The sequence below is a fragment of the Hylobates moloch genome, unplaced genomic scaffold, assembly GCF_009828535.3.
Source record: "Hylobates moloch isolate HMO894 unplaced genomic scaffold, HMol_V3 SCAFFOLD_14, whole genome shotgun sequence".
Classification (NCBI taxonomy): domain Eukaryota; kingdom Metazoa; phylum Chordata; class Mammalia; order Primates; family Hylobatidae; genus Hylobates; species Hylobates moloch.
Window position 1 is genome coordinate 49,006,952 of NW_026652289.1, and position 12,041 is coordinate 49,018,992.

At 42.9% G+C, this 12,041-nt stretch overlaps 1 non-coding gene across 1 annotated transcript; it reads left to right on the top strand.

Annotated features, from left to right (window-relative positions):
- Window positions 1-11,608: 11,608 nt before the first annotated feature.
- On the top strand, window positions 11,609-11,710 carry LOC116482681 (U6 spliceosomal RNA). Its single transcript, XR_004251956.1, has one exon. It is a non-coding gene; the product is annotated as a U6 spliceosomal RNA (small nuclear RNA).
- Window positions 11,711-12,041: the final 331 nt, after the last annotated feature.

The window sequence follows — 12,041 nt, forward strand, 5'->3', positions numbered from 1 at the left end:
CATGGGCCTTGCCCCAGGTTGGCTCAATCACAATCTCTAATGGTGCTCTAGAATGTATATTTGTAAAAAGCCCTCTCCACTTGCCCCATGCCCTGGCCTAACTATCAGAGATTCTGATATAATTGACCATTAATACATAATGAAAGTAAATAATGGATTAATAAATTAAAAATTGATTTACTTTTTAACTTTGGTTGTTTTTAAGATTTTCCTGTTTGTTTTTGTTTTTTAGCAGTTTTACTACATGTGCCTAAATGTGGTTTTCTTTGAACTCCTCTAGGGTTCATAACACTTCTAGAATCTGTGATTTGATATCTTTTGCCAGTATTGGAGAATTCTCAGTCATCATTTCTGTAAAAATTGTTTCTGACTCGTTTATTGTTTTCCTCTCTGGGACTCCAATTACATGTATGTTGGACCTACTTGCCATGTCCCATTATGTCCCATACACATCCCTCTACTACCACCTGTATTTTCCATTCATTTTTTCCTCTCATTCTTTCAGTGTGGATATTTTCTATTGACCTATCTCTGTGTCTAGTTTTATCAGCTGTGTCTAGTTTACTATTAAACCCATCTATTGAGTTCTTAGTTTTAATTATTGTATTTTTCAGTTCTAGAATTTTCATTTGATTTTTTAAAGTAGATTTTAACTGTTTGCTAAAATTTATTTTCTTGGGCATATTAATCAGTTATTTTGAAAGTCTTTGTGTGATCATTCCAACATCGGAGTCTCCTTAGAGCTTTTTCTTTCTACATCTATTTTTTCCCTTGGTTTCTGGCCTTTCACATCTCCCAATATGCTTTATAATTCATTTATTTAAAAAAGTTTTTTTTTTTTTTTGAGATGGAGTCTCACTCTGTTGCCCAGGCTGGAGTGCAGTGGCGCAATCTCTCAGCTCACTGCAACCTCCACCTCCTGGGTTCAAGTGATTTTCCTGCCCAGCCTCCCAAGTATCTGGGCCTACAGGCACATGCCACCATGCCTGGCTAATTTTTTTTTTTTGTATTTTTAGTAGAGATGGGGTTTCACCATGTTATCCAGGATGGTCTTGATCTCCTGACCTCGTGATCTGCCCACCTCGGCCTCCCAAAGTGCTGGGATTACAGACATGAGAGCCACCACACCTGGTCTTGTTTTTATAACTTTTTATTGAATGTCAGGCTTTGTGTATGAAAAATTAAAGAGAGAATTTGAGCCTCTGGATGATGCTATTTTCCCCTTAGAGCATTTACTTCTGCTTTTGGAAGTTAGTATCGGGGCAGATTGTTATAATCCAGTCTGGGATTGAGCAGATTTGAAGCCAGGTTTTAGTCTTTGTGCATACTGGCTTATTTGGGTTAGTCCTTATTCCCAGGCTTCAGGAGTTCCTTCTGAAAGCTTGGGTTGCATACCAGGGCCGCTCCTTTTTGGTGATGGCTGCACTATTTTTGTTTCCCCAGGATGGTGGGGCAGCAAAGCTCTGCTTAGCTTTGTAGCTTCCTGGATGCCAGTTTCTACTTCATTTCTCCTCTTGGCTTCTTCACTGATCAGTTTCTACAAAGCACAACTTCTCAGCTTTTAAGTTTTTCTTAAGAAGCAACAAATGCTTTGAGGCAAAAAGCTGTGCCAAATATCAGGTTCAGTTCTGTGCTTTCTTTCTCTCTGAGATCTTGGTGCCTTAAGACCTCACCACATTTGATAGCTCTCTGATGCGTTCAAACAGGGCATTTCTATTTGTTCTTAGTAGTAGAGTTGATCTGAATATATTAGCCTATCAAAGGTAGCAGTGGAATTCCCTGATAATAGTTTTTAATCTCTTCAGGTGATTTGAATGTAAGATGCACTGGACAAAATCAACTCCTTGCCACATCATAAGAACCACCTTAGGCTGTTGTTTAAAAATGTTGATTTTTCTGGTCCTATCCTAGATGTACTGAACCAGAATTTCCAGAAAAAAAAGACTGATTTGTTGTGCTAGCAAGTGCTTCTAACAAAGGCACACTTGAGAAGCACGGAATAAGTGGCTCTTTAGAGTCCTTCTTGCTCTGGTTGCATATTCTGGTGACCCTAGTGACCCCACCCACCCAGTGAACCCTGTATATATAGAGGCAGGAAAGAGCCTGGTTATTCTGATATGCAGAGGGGCAGCATGCTGCCTTTACCACCACCTTCGACTTTATTTTGCATTCTGTAACTCTCTCCAAAGAGAGAGTGGTAGCTCTCTTTGCTGAATTATTTCTAATTTTTTCCGTGGACATTTTAATCAGAGATGAAAAATGACTGGTCTTTTGCTAGCAGTTCAATCTAAGAGGAAGTTATTTGCCTCTTAGAGGTACATTAATTTGCAATGGCTTTCATGCAGAAGGCAGAGGGATGTTGTGGAAAGGGACTTGGATTCTGGGGATTGGGTATAAGCCCAGAGTACTTGGCTTGGGAATAGTAGTAGTCACTTGCCCCTTCCCTTCCTCCCTCCACTAATGTAAGTTTCCTTTGCCCGCTTGAGGGTATCTTCAAATTAGGTTCTTTTCCGGCTACCAGTGGTAGGACTACAGCGCAGTTCTGACCCTCGTCTCTGGAACCCTTTCTCACCCCTGCTGGCTCCTCTCCAGGGGATTCCCCACTGTCCTGCACCAACTCCCTCCCCTTCGTCTCTCACCCACCTCCTTTTCTCCTTTTCTTCTCTTGTCCTTCCCTTCTCTTCTCCTCATCTCCACCCCAATCTTCTTTCCCCCGTTCCAGAATCAGAAGAGAGGCAGTAGTGTCCTGTTGTGGACCCTCCCTCAACTGCTTCAGCCTTCTCCAGGACCAGCTGTCAGCAGAAGCGGAGCTCATGCAGGAGGGCAAAATGGTCCAATTTCTTTTCTCAGGGCTGTCTAGCAAGACCAGTTCCTGTGGTTCTCTCTGGCTCATGTGAGGATGCTTCCCACTTTGGAGGTCTATGATTGTCCTAGTCCGTCGCTGCCCAGTGAGTGCTACTCAAATCAGTAGGAAAACAATGAAGTGTGCCCAGGGATAAAGGGGCAAAGGACATAAACAGGTAATTCACACAAGAGGAGTCACAGATAGCCACAAATATAAGAAATATTTAATTTCACATTTCATCAAAGAAATGCAAGCTGAAACCATGTGAGTAGTAAAAAATAATCAAACAAGTTAAGTTTGGGCTATGATGCAGGGAAATGGACACTCATACTGCTGGAGAGTGTGTGTTTTTTAGTCTTTCTGGAGAGAAAATTGGCAGAATATAACAAAAATCTTATAATTTTCTATGACTTTTGACCCTGTCATTCTACTTTCAGGAATTCATCCCAGTGAAATAATGGATGCGATTTGCAAAAGTTATATACAAGTATATTCAGCATGAGGCTGTTTTATTGTAATAGTGATGACTGCTGCTACCCAGTGAAATACAACCATACAATAATAAGGGGTTGTTACATTCATGCCAGTTGTACACTCTGTTGTCATTAAAAACATCATACACAAATATTTAAAAAGGAGGAATGTCCAAGCTCTTTTTTAAAAAAATAAAAGCAGTGTATCACAATAATTGCATTTTGGTGGGGAGGAACCAGCATAGAAAAATGATCAATGGATGCAAAATGTTACCATGTCTGTCTTGTGTGTTTTATCATACACAAAAATCTAAGTAATATGACTATTAAAAAAGAGAAGAAGAAAACAAAAATTCAGATTCCTAGCATGTAAGAAGACTGGCCTGCATTCTAGTCCTGAATTTGCCTCTTGTTCTCTGTGAGGCTTTGGATGGGTCACCTTGGCTCTTTTGATGGGCAGTTTCCTCATCTATAAAGCAGATCTGGCCCCATGTAGCAGCATTCATGTCTGTTCAGTGCTTTACCAGTCCCTTTGCTAACCATTGTTTTACTTTGATTTCACATCTGTGCCTTGTGGATCAGCACTTTGTGGGCTGTTGGCTATTTTACCATCACTTGATAATTGGGTATCTCCAAATTAGGTTCTTTTTCCAGCTACCAGTGGTAGGACTAGAGTGCAGTTCTGACCCTTGTCTCTGGAACCCTTTATCACCCCTGATGGCTGCTCTCCAGTGGAGAAACTAACCTTATTTTCATGTACTGTGGTACAAAGAAAAGCTTCTTAAGGGTTATTGGAGGTTAAGCATTTGAAGGAACTAGAGTAGCCTGGCTAATGACCTGGTGCAGTGGCTGAGTTACAGCTGGTCTGGAGGGCAGATGATCCACAAGGCTGGGTCTGGGGTCAGTTAGTAGTTGAGGATGGGGAGATTGGGAGCAGATCAAGGCTGGTACTGGAACAGGCCTAGGAGAAGTGTTGAAAAAGCCAGAAAACAGTGAGAGAACTGCTCCAGGTTGAGGGGATGCTCTAGGAGTGGTAGCTTTGCTGGAGGTTCAGCTCAGGGTCCTGGGGGTCGGATACCAGGACTTGGAGGCCTCAAGAAAAGAGTGGGGAGCCAGCCCAGCAGGGCTTAGCTGGGCAAAGGAGAGACGTTTTTAAGGCTGTGAGCAGGCATGACAGGCACCACTGGAGAGCCCAGAAACAAGGATTTGGCACATGCAGGCCTACGTGCAAATTGCAAGTCTGCATTTCTGTAAAACAGACAGCAATGGAAAATGTGTAATAGATGGACCAATCTAAAGATAGTCTGGAAAAATGAACTCACTTAAGGAAAAATCGAGCAGTTTACTTCCTGCTCACTAGCAGGTCGAAGCCTAATCTTTAAAACTGATGTCCTTATCTCAGAGCTCCCTAGGTGATAATATTAGCCCTCACTGACATGGTCTATCTTCTCCATAAATACCTTTCCCTCTAACAACAACAATAAAAATGTAGCTTTGTAGCCCACGGGGCTGTTTTTTGATTCCTAATATGCCCTGAACTGAACTCCTTGGTTTATGGAAGAAGCTCAATGTGAAACTGCAGATCGACTCTTTTATCACAATCCTTTTAATTACTGCACGTACTCAATTTTATTATCCAATTATGGATAAGATTAAAGTTCATCAAACTACATGTTTTATGTGAAGTTGCTTCATTTCCAAAAGATCAGTGGAACATTAAAGAACAAATGAAACAGTCAGTTGCAGATTATACAGGTTGATTTATCATTGATCTTCCATAAACAGCAAAAACTAGTTCTGATATTTCCCCAGCATAATAGGCCTATGTATACAGTACACTGCATATCTTTTCATTTCAGCCTTGAAAAAAATATGATATATCCCCAGTGGGAGTCATAATTTCACTGAATGTATAGTGCTTAAGGCTCCACAGCGCCCAGTCAGTTTGTTACAGCAGATGGATGAGAGCCCACTGTTTCATGAAATTGCTTTTGAATATTTGCAGGATGACCTTTTCCCACACTAACCCACCAAAATGCATTAACTCCTTCTGCACAAGATGGGAAAAATGCTGTGCCGAACCACGCTCCTGCAAGGTGAAACGTGACAGCCTTTAATATAAAACCTTTCCTGACGTGTTCCCCGCTGTCAAAAACAATCTCTATTTCCCAGATGTTCCCTTTCAGAGAGAGGAAAGTGGAAGGAGCAGACAACTCCTGGGTGACATTTACCAAGGTCACGCAGCTGGTGGTGGGTGGTGCCAGGATTATAATTCAGGTCTGGCTATCTCCAAAGTGTTTGCTTCTTCCATGCCCCTGGAACACATTGTTTATGCGTGTATTGTAGCCTTTATCCTTTTGTTCCATTTTATTTGAGCAATTTGAGCCAATTTTCCTTCCATCATAACGTGAGCTTATGGTTTTATGTCTGTTCCTCTTTGCCACCACTTCAAGTGTACCTTGCATTTAGTAGCTACTTGGTGTATCAATCAGGGTTCAATCAGAGAAGCAGAACCACCAGGAGGTCCTGCGTGTATTAATATATATTAGGTTTTGTTATAGGATTTGTTAGAGAATTTGGCTTTTGCATCTTGTGCTAGAGCTTGAAGTCCACATACCAGGTTGTTGGGTAGAGAAGATGGATGTGAAGCAGAGGAGAGCAAGAGCATGCTGGAACCCCCAAGCACAAGTTGGAGACCATGGGATGGACTGGGCCCCGGGTTGCTTCTTTTGCCTCTGACCTTGATGGTATAGGTGTTCCACAAAAGCCAGGGCCCCTCATCCTGTAGCCAAGCATATGTTCCTGGCCTGGGAGTTGGAGAAGCTGAAGCAGGATGCAGGATAAGATGGAGCAGTTGCAGGCCTGGCTGTGAGTGAGATCAGTGGCAGCATGCGGGAGCAAAAGGCTGCTGCTTCTCTTCTCTCCAAATCTCCCATAAGGATCTCCCTTGGGCCCTTCCCTAATGGGAAACCTACAGGGAGAGGGAGTTCTGGGAAATGTAGTTCATCTTAACCAAGTTGTCACAGTAGAAGCTCACTGTGGTCCACTTCTGTCAACTTGACACTCACATGGATCACCTTCAACCATACTCTCCAAATAAAGACAAGAGCAAAGTCATGCTTCTGCACAACATGACACAACCAATGCACATACAGCCAAACACGTGCTCACCCTTTCCCCAGAAGAGGATAGAAAACCCCTTTTTGTCTTGGAGTAACGTCTACTCTTCTCTTAGCTGCTTCACACTCCCCCTTTGATACATGTAACTTAAATCCTGAGATACACGTGCAGTTGCTACTAACCCCATCTGTGTAGATAAAGGAATGGCAGAGGTGGAAACACATACGTGGTTCATATATATGAACATGTATATCAAAACTAAACAGACATACTCACAAATATTATAATTCTTATTTCTGTAACTGGTCACATGGTCATAGCTGGTATTTACAACCACCTTTATTCATTATTCATTCAACATTTCTTTTGCCTTCAGCAAGAACGGCAGGTTGTAGGTCTAGGCCAGGAATCAGAAAACTTTTTTTTTAAAGGGTCGTATATTAAAATGTAGGCTTTGAGGACCATTCAGTCTCTGTCACAACTACTCAACTGGGAATAGCTGTGTTACAACAATAACTTTATTTACAAAAACAGGATTTACCAAGCTGGATTTGGCCTGTGGGCTGATCACTGGCCACGGCCATGAGCAATCCTGCCTGAATTGGGTTGTATTGTAGTTTTACATTAACTTTATTCATAGAACAAGGGAGTATTAAAAGGCACCCCAGAGTATTTCCTGAATCCCAGACATGCTCCTCCTTACCCTATTATGTAGGACCAACCCATTTTACCCGTGAGAGTCAGGATCAATCATTCTTGCCAGTGTAGTGACCCCTGTTGCCTGATGACTCAATGACAAGAGGGGCTCAGAGTGGCTGGGTGGCAGACTCAGCATCTGGGTCAGTGGAACCACTGGTGTGTCCTCTGGTGGAAGCATTCTTCTCTGTAGTTGTGAGACCTCTAGGCACAGAGCCTAATGTCACTGGGATGAAACATGTAACTTTTGTTAGTAGATATCTAATAATAATAGGAGCCAAAGACAGGAGCCACTTTGTCCCTGGTTAGAAGCTGCTGGCCCCTGATGGAAATAGTAGAATTTAGCAGTCTCCATATTTTTATTCAGTTAGCAAACACTTATTAAGTACCTACTGTGATGCCCGGCACTGGCTGGAATGCAATGGTCACCAAGACAAAGATGGTTGCTCCCTTTCCGGAGTTCCCAGTCTAGCAGGGGAGATAGACATTACACAAATCAACAGACACAGAGTTACAAATGGATGATATGATAGAAAATAACAGAGGGGACCTACTTTAGTTAGGGGGCCATAGAAAGCCTCTCAGAAAATGACTTTCAAGATGAGACCTGAAAAATAAGAACAGTAGATTTATGCCAGGACCAGTGGGAAAAGCATCCCAGGCAGGGAACAGCTTGATAAAGGCCCTGGTTTTTTCCAATCCAGTTTGGATGGAGAAGAGTAAGCCATGGAAAATGTGGCATAAACTTGGAGAGAGAGTCACGGGATGGATTATGCAAGGCTGCAGGGCCAAACCGTTAGGATTTTATGCATTGGGTACATTGGGCAGCCATGGAAAGGTGTTAAGCAGAGAAGTGGCTGCTTTGGTTGCTGGTGGAGAGTGATTGGTAGGAGGGCAGGAGAGGATGTGAGGAGATAAGGCAAGAGGCCCTTCCAGTCATCCCAGTAAGACATGAGGGCACCTTGGGTCAAGTGGTGGTTGTGAAAATGAGTGGGTGGATACTGAAGATATATTTTGAAGGTAGTATTGCTAGTGCTTGCTGATGGTTTGATTGTAGAGGAAAATGAAAAAGGGGAAATCAAGGATGACTCTCAGATTTTAGGCAGGTGGGTGCTTCTGCTATGTATGTACTAGAGAAGATTGGCAGAAAAAGGGCGAAATGAAGTTTTTTGTAGTAAAATATATATAACATAAAATTTATCATCCTAATCATTTTAAAGTGTACAGTTCAGTGACATTAAATACATTCACATTATTGTACAGTCATCACCATCACCCATCTCCAGAATTTTTCCATCTTCTCACTCTGAAACCATGTGACCATTAATCAGTAACTCTTCATTCTCTGACCCCCCTCCTGCCCTTGGCAACCACTATGCCATTTTCTGTTTCTATGAATTTGACTACTCTAGGACCTTGTATAAGTGGAATCATACAGTATTTATCTTTTTGTGATTGACTTATTTCACTTAGCATTATATCTTCAGGGTTCTTCCATGTTATAGCATGTGCCAGAATTTCCTTCCTTTTCAAGGCTGAGTAATATTCCATTGTGTGGATATACCACATTTTGTTTATCCACTCATCTCTCAATGAACACTTGGGTTGCTTCCACTTATTGACTATTGTGAATAGTGCTGCTGTAAACATTGATGTACAAATAAGGGCTCAAGTCCCTGCTTTCATTTTTCAGAAGTGGAATTGCTGGACTATAGGAGAATTCTGTGTTTAAGTTTTTGAGAAACCATATTGTTTCCATAGCAACTACACCATTTACATTCCCAGCAACAGTGCACAAGTGTTGCAATTTTTTATACCCTTGTCAACATTTATTTTTTATTTTTTAGTAATAGCCATTTTAATGGGTGTGAAATGGTACCTTATTGAGGTTTTGATTTGCATGAAATACAAATTTAAGTTTTGACATGCTGGGCTTGAGATTCTTGTGAGACATCCCAGTGGAGGTGTCAGGCAGACAGTTGGATGTCAGAGGCTGGAGTTCTAAAGAAAGGTAGGGTTAGAGGTTAATGTTTGTGTCACCGGCACATAAGTGATTGTGCAGGGCCTGGAGGAGGCCACTGAGAGAGTTAAAGGAGAGCACCCAGACTGGGTCCTGTGGAAATCAACCAATTAGAGGTTGGGGAGGAGAGGGAGAAGTGATAACTGCCCAGAGTGGAAAAGCCAGTGCAGTATGGGAAGCGAGAGAGTGGTCCTGTAGAAGCCCAGAGAGGAAGCTACTTCGAGTAGGATGGAGTGGCCACCTGTGTCAGGGGAGCTATGAGGCCAAGCGAATTCAGGTAGCTTGGGTCATCTAGATGCTGTGCTGATGCAGAAGGGATTTGAGGAACTGGGGCTCCAGCAAGTGTGAGGTGAGCTTGAACTATCTTGGATGGTTTTCATTGTAGCCACTGAGGTTACTGCTTTCAGAAACTGTATCATTCAATTCTGCATTCCCTGTCTGCAGGTTGGTGGAACCTGCAGAAGTGCCCATTGTCCTTTCCTGTTTTAAGTGGGTGGAGGACAGCTTTTCCATGAGGTTCCATATTAGGCCTTGCTAAAGCCTCTTTCTGGAATGGAGAGTCAGCAAAATTGTTGGGTCCAAAAGAGGGGTGCTTATGCAAATTGGGATGATATAGTTGGCTCTGTGAGTGTCCTGATATATAGAAATGTATGTCATTTAGGGCTTGCATTGGTTGCATATGACAGGAAACTCATCTAACTGTGGTGTAATCACACAAGAGTTAGTTTTTCACATGTAACAAGAATCCTAAAGAAGCCTGTCCAGGACTGGTTCAGTTCCTTGAAGGATAAACCAAAAGTCCAGTTGTCCAGGTTTCTTTTGGCTCTCTGCTTTGCCATTCTTAATATGTGAGTTTTATCTGCATGGTTGCAAAATGGCTGCTCTTCTTCCAGCCCTCACTTTCACATTCCAGGCAGGAAGAAGATAGAAAGGCAAAGGCACAGACCATGCCAGCTGAATCAGTTTTGTTTTCCTAAGTTCTCACATGGTAGACTTCTGTTTGCATCTCATTGGCTGGACGGGTTCACCTAGTCTAGCTGTAGTGGAACTGGAGAGGTATTTTTAATTGGACATATTGCCATGCTGAACAAAATCAGAGTCCTATTGTTGGAATAGAGTATGGAGAGAAGGAGAGAATGGGTATTAGCTAAGCCACTAGCAGCAGTGTCTACTGCAGCTAGGAAGAAAGAGTAATGGGTTGGGGGTTCGGGAGAGGAGGAGGCAGAGCGTGAGAATCGTGGTGGCTCATGCCTGTAATCCCAGCACTTGGGGAGGCTGAGGCGGGTGGATCACCTGAGGTCAGGAGTTTGAGACCAGCCTGGCCAACATTGTGAAAACCTATCTCTACTAAAAATAAAAAAATTAGCTGGGCGTGGTGACACACACCTGTAGTCCCAGCTACTTGCAAGGTTGAGCAGGAGAATTGCTTGAACCTGGGAGGCGGAGATCGCACCCCTGCACTCCAGCCTGGGCGACAGAATGAGATTCCAACTTAAAAAAAAAAAAAAGGCCCAGAGCGGTGGCTCACGCCTGTAATCCCAGCACTTTGGGAGGCCAAGGCGGGCGGATCACGAGGTCAGGAGATTGAGACCATCCCAGCTAACAGGGTGAAACCCCGTCTCTACTAAAAATACAAAAAAAAAAAAAATTAGCTGGGTGTGGTGGCAGGGGCCTGTGGTCCCTGCTACTCGGGAGGCTGAAGCAAAAGAATGGCGTGAACCCAGGAGGTAGTGCTTGCAGTGAGCCGAGATCTTACCACTGCACTCCAGCCTGGGGGACAGAGGGAAACTCTGTCTCAAAAAAAAGGAAAAAAAAAAGAGCAAGGCCACTGATGCCTCAGTGGTGCTCATTATAAAGCTGAAATGTCATGTCAGCAGTTTTTAAACGGTACTTGAACTATTTTCACCTCTTTCTAAATCAGTCTTTCTTGACTCAGCAAATACCCAGAATGTTTCCTGTTACTCTAATTTGTACCCTCATTTGAATCTGCTTCTTTACAAATGCCTAACTCATGAGAGCATAACATTTTTCTTTATTTATAAACAATTCTTTCTGGCTGTTTAGGAAAAGAAAAAGATGGATAATTAAAAAACACATAATTACCCCCAAACTACATTAATTCTACTTTGGTGTCCCAGCAGGGAACTCTATCCTGTAGAATTCGCGAATGCCTGACCTGGAGAATTGTAATGAAAGAAAGTCACAGGAGACCAACATGTTGAATTATTGATTAGAAGGGGTTTTCCAGGCTCTCTTGGCTTGATTATACACTCTAAAAGAGGCAACACAGACAGAGGGAGAGACTGAAGATGCAGAGGTTTAGAGTAGGTGAGAGATGGGAAACTGCTGTGTTGCATTTACCTTTTTATGAAGCTGTAGCTGTGGAGTTCATGGGCAGTGCCTCAAAAAAAGGGGTCTTGGAGGAGGAACTTAAGGATTGAATAATAGAGTCCCATGCTTGCTCAGCAGCACAGATACCAAAATTGGACCGATACAGAGATGAGCATGGCCCCTTTGCTAGATGACATGCAAATCTGTGAAGCATTCCATGAAAAAAGAAAAAAAAAGAGATCCCTGCTGGTCTTTTGACAAAGAGATTTCTACATATGAATATTGTGCTTATCCCTTCGAGTCGGCAGGTGGACCAGGAGCCTCCCTTCACTGCACACTTACTCAGAATCCTGGCATCTTAACACAGGCTCCCCAGGACCCCATTTTCCTGAGAATCATGTGCTGGGCTTCCTGGGAGAAATACTAGAGAGGCCTCCTGGGACGAAGGCCTGATTTGGGGGCAAAGGGATCAAGATTTTGGAACTAAGGCTGCTCTATGCTCGCAAAGGAACATCTAAATAACCTAGAAAGCATCCCGGGAAGGGTCAGTTGCTGG